Genomic DNA, 7384 nt, shown 5'->3' on the forward strand with positions numbered 1-7384 from the left:
AGGCTGAAACCTCAAGGCAATTTTATTTTAGGTATTTTCTCACCCTTTTTTTTTTGAGATTTATTTTTATTGATTTCAGAGAAGAAGGGAAGGGGAGAGAGAGAGATAGAAACACCAATGATGAGAGAGAATGACAATTATCTAGAAACTGAAAAAGAAGCCAAAGGACACCTACTCCACTTTGAAAACCAATTCAAAGTACAAATGCTATTACTTTCCTTTTATCTCATACCTTAAACGCCACATTATTTCTCCCTAAAGTCTGTCCTACCTCTACTAATAAATTGGGGGGACAAAGAAATCCAGGAAAGAAAATAAGAAGTCTAAAATTCCCTGGGACTAAATCAAAAGCTTTTAGGACAACTTCCAAACATAAACTGAAGAAAGAGCGATAAGCTGATGTGGCCAAAATGTGCTTCTCACTGGTATAAAGTGTCACTATAGATGACTAGTCCTGCCCAACTCAACAAATGACACTTGTCTACAGGGGCTAGAATCCCATGCTTATACTATTTCTGTGCAGTCACATTGGTGACCCATACACAAAGAGCCGGTTCATTTTAGGCCATCCTCCCCCCACCCGTGCCCTGACCGGGAATTGGACCTGGAACCCTTCAGTCCATAGGCCGATGCTCTCTCCACTGAGCCAAACCGGCCAGGGCCTCATCCTTTTTGCACACATATCGCTTGCAGGGTCATGCTGAACCAACTTTCAAGGCCTCTCTACTTTCAAATGTTGAGGAGGGAGGGGTTATGCGTCACTTCACTTTCACAAATGTCCTGAGCTCACTGTGCCCAGCATAATAGTATATCTTAAGCCAATAGGCTCCCACGTATGTTAACCTTGGGCTATGTTAACAGTGTTTCTTTTTTTTGTTTGTCTACACATTAGGGAGTAGAAAGTAGCTTCTGTATAAAGAGCAATTCAAAAGTCAAAAAATACAATTGATCAAAAAATATAAACACTATCAATCTCCATTATTAATCATATAAATTCAAACAAACAGAAAATCAGTATTGTATCTTAGTTTACAAACCAACAAAAAAGAAAACATATTGGTAAATATAGCAAAAAGTAAATAAATGGCTATAGCTTTGGTAATATAAATGTACTCTATTCTTTATTAAAAGCAATTTGGATATTTACCAGATATTTTTAAAATCCTGCTTTTCACCACCAAAGATTTCCTTTGGCCCAGAATTTTTATTTCAAACATCTTACCCACTAGGAAAAAACAATGTAGGGAGATGTACATGTAAGTATGTTCATTATGGCATTAATTATAATATCAAGACAAAAAACTTCTAGCTCAGCTGGCATGGCTCAGTGGTTGAGTGTAGACTTATGAACCAGGAGGTCACGGTTCGATTCCCTATTCCTGGTCAGGGCACATCCTAGGTTGCAGGCTTGATCTATTCAATTAATCTAAAACATAAATTTTAGAGGAAATTATTTAGAGGTTTGATAATTAGACTTATTTTGAGAGTTTTCTTTTTATAAATTATAGAGGTAGGAACACATTTAATTTCTTTCTCCATTCTTTCAATGACCACTTATGAAATGACAATTATGGCTAAAGTGAACAAGTAATAAGGAAAGTGATCCAGATTATTCCAGGAAACATCTAGAAAATTAAAATGGCCAGAAAACAACCCAATCTAATCCTCTTAGCCCATCCAATGGCCAAAAGTAAGCCAAGTAAGCACCAACACCAAATTAGACAATGAGCTGGGTTGTGGTTATTGCCTAAGACACATGTGCTGTAAAGAAAAGAGGACGTAATATATCAGAATTACAGTTTTCAACCACTGTCCCTCTGGACTTACTATTCCACATTCTGTTCTTAGGATAGGATTCTCCTACAGTCCTCGCTTCCCACATAGAATGGATGGCAATGACAATGAATGATGGCAGTGCATTCTCCTCAGGTGTAGCTTGTTTACTTCTGAGTGCACTATGTGAGCTGCTTTTAAGAGGGGTCCATTGCAACAGACCCATACATGGCTAGGCCAAAGGGCTTTTAGGCTCTTAGATAGTTTTTATCCTTTTCTTATTAGTCACTATTTGACCATAGGATGTTTAAATGTGTGTGTTAAGTTTTCAAATAGTTAGAATTTTCCTCTCTAGCCTCTTATTGAATTTATTATTTAATTTCATTGTGGTTGGAGAGGATTCACTAGGGACTCGTTTATGCCTAAAATATGATCTATCTTGATAAATGTACTCTGTGAATTTGGAAAGACTTAATATGTTAATACTGTTAGGTGAAATTGTCAATTAGGTAAAGTTAGCTCATAATATGTATATTATTACTAATTTCTCTTCAGTCTAGAGGACTTGCTTAAAATTTCTTGTAGTACAGATGTACTGACAAAGCATTCTCTCTCTCTCTCTCTCTCTCACTCTGTCATTGGATATTTTTATTTTGCTTTAATTTTACTGGATATAAAAATCTAGGTTGAAAATATTCTTGGCTTTTGAAATGTTATTATAATATCTTCTGGATTCTATTGTTTTTGATGAAAAGTCATCAGGTATTCATATCATTGCTGACATTTACTTTTAAGGCGTTGGTGTTTTGTTTTATTTTTAAATCTCTACTTTGGTGATGTTCTCTTTAAGCTTAATTGTCAACAGTTTGGTTGTGATGTGTCTACAGGTTGTTTTCTTTGTATTTTTTCTGTGTAAGATTGATGAAGTTCTTAAGTCTGTAAACGTATGCTTTTTACCAAATTGAGGAAAATTTTGTCCACTAATTCTTCAAATGTAAGTTTCCTCCTAGTCTCCCAGAATTAAGTTTATAGGGATGTTTATTTACCCTTGTGTTTTAGAAGGTTGACTTGATGTAACCCAAACTTCAAACTCTGCTTTCCTGTTGTCATCAGCAGATGAAATGTGTCTTCCCTTCTTTTCAGTGCCTGGAGTCTGCTGCACGCTATCCTACTTCCTGGAGCTGCCAGAAATTTGACCAGACTTCATCTGCAGAATTTCATCCTGCTTTTCTATGGTTTCCTTTTCTGTGGCTTTCCCTGCTCTGGTTTTCTAACATTAGTGTGGCCACGATGGTGTTCTTGTTCTTCAAGGAGTAAAAGTGTGTGTGTTTATAGCTAAGTTCTAGACACTGACTAAGACCAACTTGCTTAGAAGCACATCAGAAATTCCAAGATAAAATAATGTTTACCTTCTTAATCTGGGTGATGAAAACATGTACGTTCACTTATTCATTGGTATTTTTAAGTGAAGTATGTTCTTTTCAGTTAGTATACCTTAAGGTGGCTTTATCTGGTTAGGCGTTTTCAATTTAGACAATAGTAAATAATGAGCAGTATTCAAGGAGAAAGAAACAATTTCAGAGTTGGAATGAATCTTTATGATCACCTAGGACGGCTCTGCAGAAAATAATACCTCGGTAATGTTCAAAACAAGACAACAGGCCCAAAATAGTCACTTGTGCTAAACCCCATATTACCAAACTGAATCTTAATTACAGTTTCTGCTCGCCCAGAAACGGAATTAGAAACAGTCAATCAGGAATCACCTGATCAGCAATAGGTCGTCTGCCTTATAGACCCCTGCCGTCCCTCAAGGAAAGTGACCTTGCAATAACCAACCTGCTTTTTACTTTTGCTGAGTATAACTTCCTTGTCCTGTTCTCTTCTGCTCTAAAAGCCTTTTATTTTGTACAGCATCCCAGAGCTTCCTTCTATCTGCTAGATTGAATGCTGCCCAATTCATATCGATTTTTTGCTCAAGTGAACTCAAAATCCTTAATATCTCTCAGTTTATCTTCTAACAGTAACATAAGTGATCATCCCTACTGGTACATTATGAATGATAAATTCAGTATGTGAAAATGTCCTGAAAGTTACCCCGATGCTTACTAGTAAACCAAAACATATGAATATCCTAAATGGCCTTGAATATAAATTTTATTTTATCTGTTTCAAAATATCTCTTGAACGTGCTAGCTTATTACTGCAAAATGATAGGTAGTCATTGTGAATTGGAAGGTTACAAATCTACAATTTATCATTAAACTTGGACCAAAGTGTTGGTTTGTCTGTCAAAATAGATGTTCTATCCCCATGGTAAACTGAATTTAAAATGTTTATCATCATTTCTCAAGTTTCCTGAGACTCTCTCAGTATCTTGCTAGCAGTGCCCTCTGGATATTATTCACCAGATTTCCACTCGACTGCGCTTCTGTGATACTTCAATAACCTTGAAATAAAACTCATATCCCAGGATACACTCCTTACTAGCTTCTTCCAGAGAAAACCTGCAGATAAAAGAAACAAAATCTTCCAAACATTTTGGAAGGTTTTTGATATGCTAATGATAACTGTTCACAGCCTAGGGACCGTGGGCATGGAGATGTGACCTATTCAAACAGACTCCTGTCAGAGAAACATCCTTGAAAGTACTGTCTCACTTTCAGTGCAGGAAGGGACACAATGCAGAAGAGGATGAATCCTAGGTCTCATCACTGACTTTGCCACTTTCGTTTCCTATTTCTTTTTAAAACATTCATGTTCATGTAAAAGTCACTCCAAAATCGAATAATTGAAAATGTATGCACCCTTCCTGAGCACAGATTATTATTGACCAAATAATATTTTGCCCAAATATTTCCATAAAAATTAACCCAAGTTCCTTGCTATTGGTGCTTATGGAATCACTTATAGTCAATGAAATATCTTATAAGACTTTGTAATATGTAACTCACTCTTCTGCTATGAATATGAGGCTGTGATAACCAGATTGAAATTTGCAACTTGCAGCAAAAGCATTCATGTGTTTTCTTAATTGAATGAAAGTGGTTTTGTACTAAAAGTTGATGAGAGAATATGGTGGCCTTTGGTGGCAGCTGTGACACCAGAACCAGGTGTCCTGGCTCTGGCTCCTGCTCTAGTTTAGCCAAAAGAGCTGCCACCAGCCTTGGACTTGAGCACTTTCTCATGTTGGGCAATTTTAGCCCACACGGCAGCAAGCCACTTCGCATAAAAAGCCTGCCACCCAGATTTGTGTCTTGAGCCTCAACTACAGGGCATCACAAATCAATCCTCAAAAACAGTCCCTGAGTTCCGTCTCTCTTGCAGGAAGAACAAGTAGCAACAATCTATAGACAGGACACTATCATGAAAATCCCAGAATGCAGGATGTGCTTGAAACACCTGCTCTTCCTTCAGTTCCAGAGACTTTGGAGGACAGCACAAGAAAGGAAAGAGGAGTAGGTACACTCTGACTGCATTACTAGTCCCTACGCCTGGCACATTGCCACACCCAGAGGACCCCTGGGCCTATGGATTCTCCAGTGGAAAACCCAAAGTGGATTTCTAGTTTTCCCAGCATTGTGGGATGCTTCCTAGGAAGCCAAGTTGGGTTTTGCCTCCTGGGGATCACTGGAAGAACCTGTGAGGCTTGACAAGTGGGGACCAGATAGATGAGCACAGCAACCAGTGCTCTGGTCTGGGCCGGCTGCACTCCTGCTCACAGCCAGTGGCTCTGCCCATCTGCTGATCCAAACAGACAGCTAGAAATCAATAGCAGGAGGAAATTGAAAATTCACAAACGGGGGAAATGAAAGAACACGCTGCTGAAATAACAATTGATGAAAGAAAAAAACAAAAGGGATATAACACTAACTATCTTGATACACATGAAAATGGAACACATAAACATTTAAAACCTCATGGGATGCACCAAAAGCAGTTATAAAAGGAAAGCTTATAGCTAAATGACAACATTCATAAAAAAGAAGGATCTCAAATAAACAACATACTGTTACATCTCAAAGAACTAGGAAAAGAGAAATAAATTAAGCCCAAACTTTCAGGAGGAAGTAAAAATAAAGATTAGTGCAAAAATAATAACATAGAAAATGGAAAAACAACAGAAAATATTGACAAAACTAAAAGTTCATTCTTTGAAAACAGAAACAAAATCTATGAACCTTTGGCTAGACTTACCAAGAAAAAACAGATTCCAATAAATAAAAGCAGAAATGAAAGAGGAGAAATTATAATTGATACCATAGAAATGCAAAACATTGTAAGAGATTACTAGGAACAGTTATACACCTACAGACTGGACAATCTATAAGAAATAGATATATTTGTAAAAACATACAACCTCCTAAGACTGAATCAGGCAGAAATATAACATCTGAACAGACCAATAATGAGTAAGAGGATTGAATCAGTAACCAACAACCTCCCAAAGAAAAGCCCAGAACCGGATGGTTTCACTGGGGAATTCTAATAAACATTTAAAGAAAAATTAACACTAATCTTTCTCAAACTCTTCCAAAAAAGTAGATGAGGGAACACTCCCAAACTCATTTTATGAGGCCAGCATTACCCTGATACCCACTTTAACCTCCTATTTTGCAAAAAAGGGTGTTGCTCTGTGTTATAATTTTTGGAAACCTCATCCTGCTAGTGACAATGTGCATATATGTTCAATTCAAATCTACTCATTTGTTCAAAGCAGGGGTGGGGAACATCCGGCCCGCGGGCTGTATAAGGCCCGAGAAATCATTTGGTCTGGCCCTGCCAAGCATTAGTAGTGAATTAATTAAATATTTGACCAAATATAGCAGGCTAATTTGCAAGTTGATAATTTTGTATGGCCCTCAAACGATGTTATAAATATCCAAATGGCCCTTGGCAGGAAAAAAAGTTCCCCACCCCTGCTTTAAAGGAACAGGTTTCTTCTTTTCTGAAACTGTATCGCTGAGTTTTAAAAAGTACCAGACTTCTGTTGATTTCTACAAATTTTTATCTGGGTTTCTACACATCAGACCCAATGGTCAAAAACATTTTTTTCCTCTTGGTTTTGTTTCCAGTGCTTTAGTTATTACTCCCAGGTGATGCTATCTACAAATCTTAAAGCATAATCTTTATTTGTCTTCCTCCTGGTTATTATGTGTGTTTTTTTTATAAGAGATATGCTTTCATTGATATTTTTAGAGAGAGAGGAAGGGAAAGGGATAGAGAGGTAGAAACATCAATGAGAGAGTAACATCAATTGGCTGCTAACTGCACCTCTTTACTGGGGATTGAGCCTGAAACTCAGGCATGTGCCCTGATCAGGAATCAAACTGTGACCTCTTTGTTCCTGGGTCAACCACTGAGCAACACTGGCCAGGTGGTGATTAGGTTTTTAATAGGGCTAAGAGCCAGCACACTATAAGACTTCAGCAAAGACTATTCCACTTTGCAGTTTGATATTGGTTAACATTCTTTAGGCCTTTAGCTACAATACAACTTGATCTTTATGTGAAAAACTTCATCTTCCCTTGGCTACTTTCCCTTTTCTTTAATATGAGGTGGATTTTGTGGCAGTATTTCTCAAACTATCTGTGGAAAGGGGTAGTTTTGC

This window comes from Myotis davidii, unplaced genomic scaffold (assembly GCF_000327345.1).
Source record: "Myotis davidii unplaced genomic scaffold, ASM32734v1 scaffold96, whole genome shotgun sequence".
Lineage (NCBI taxonomy): Eukaryota > Metazoa > Chordata > Mammalia > Chiroptera > Vespertilionidae > Myotis > Myotis davidii.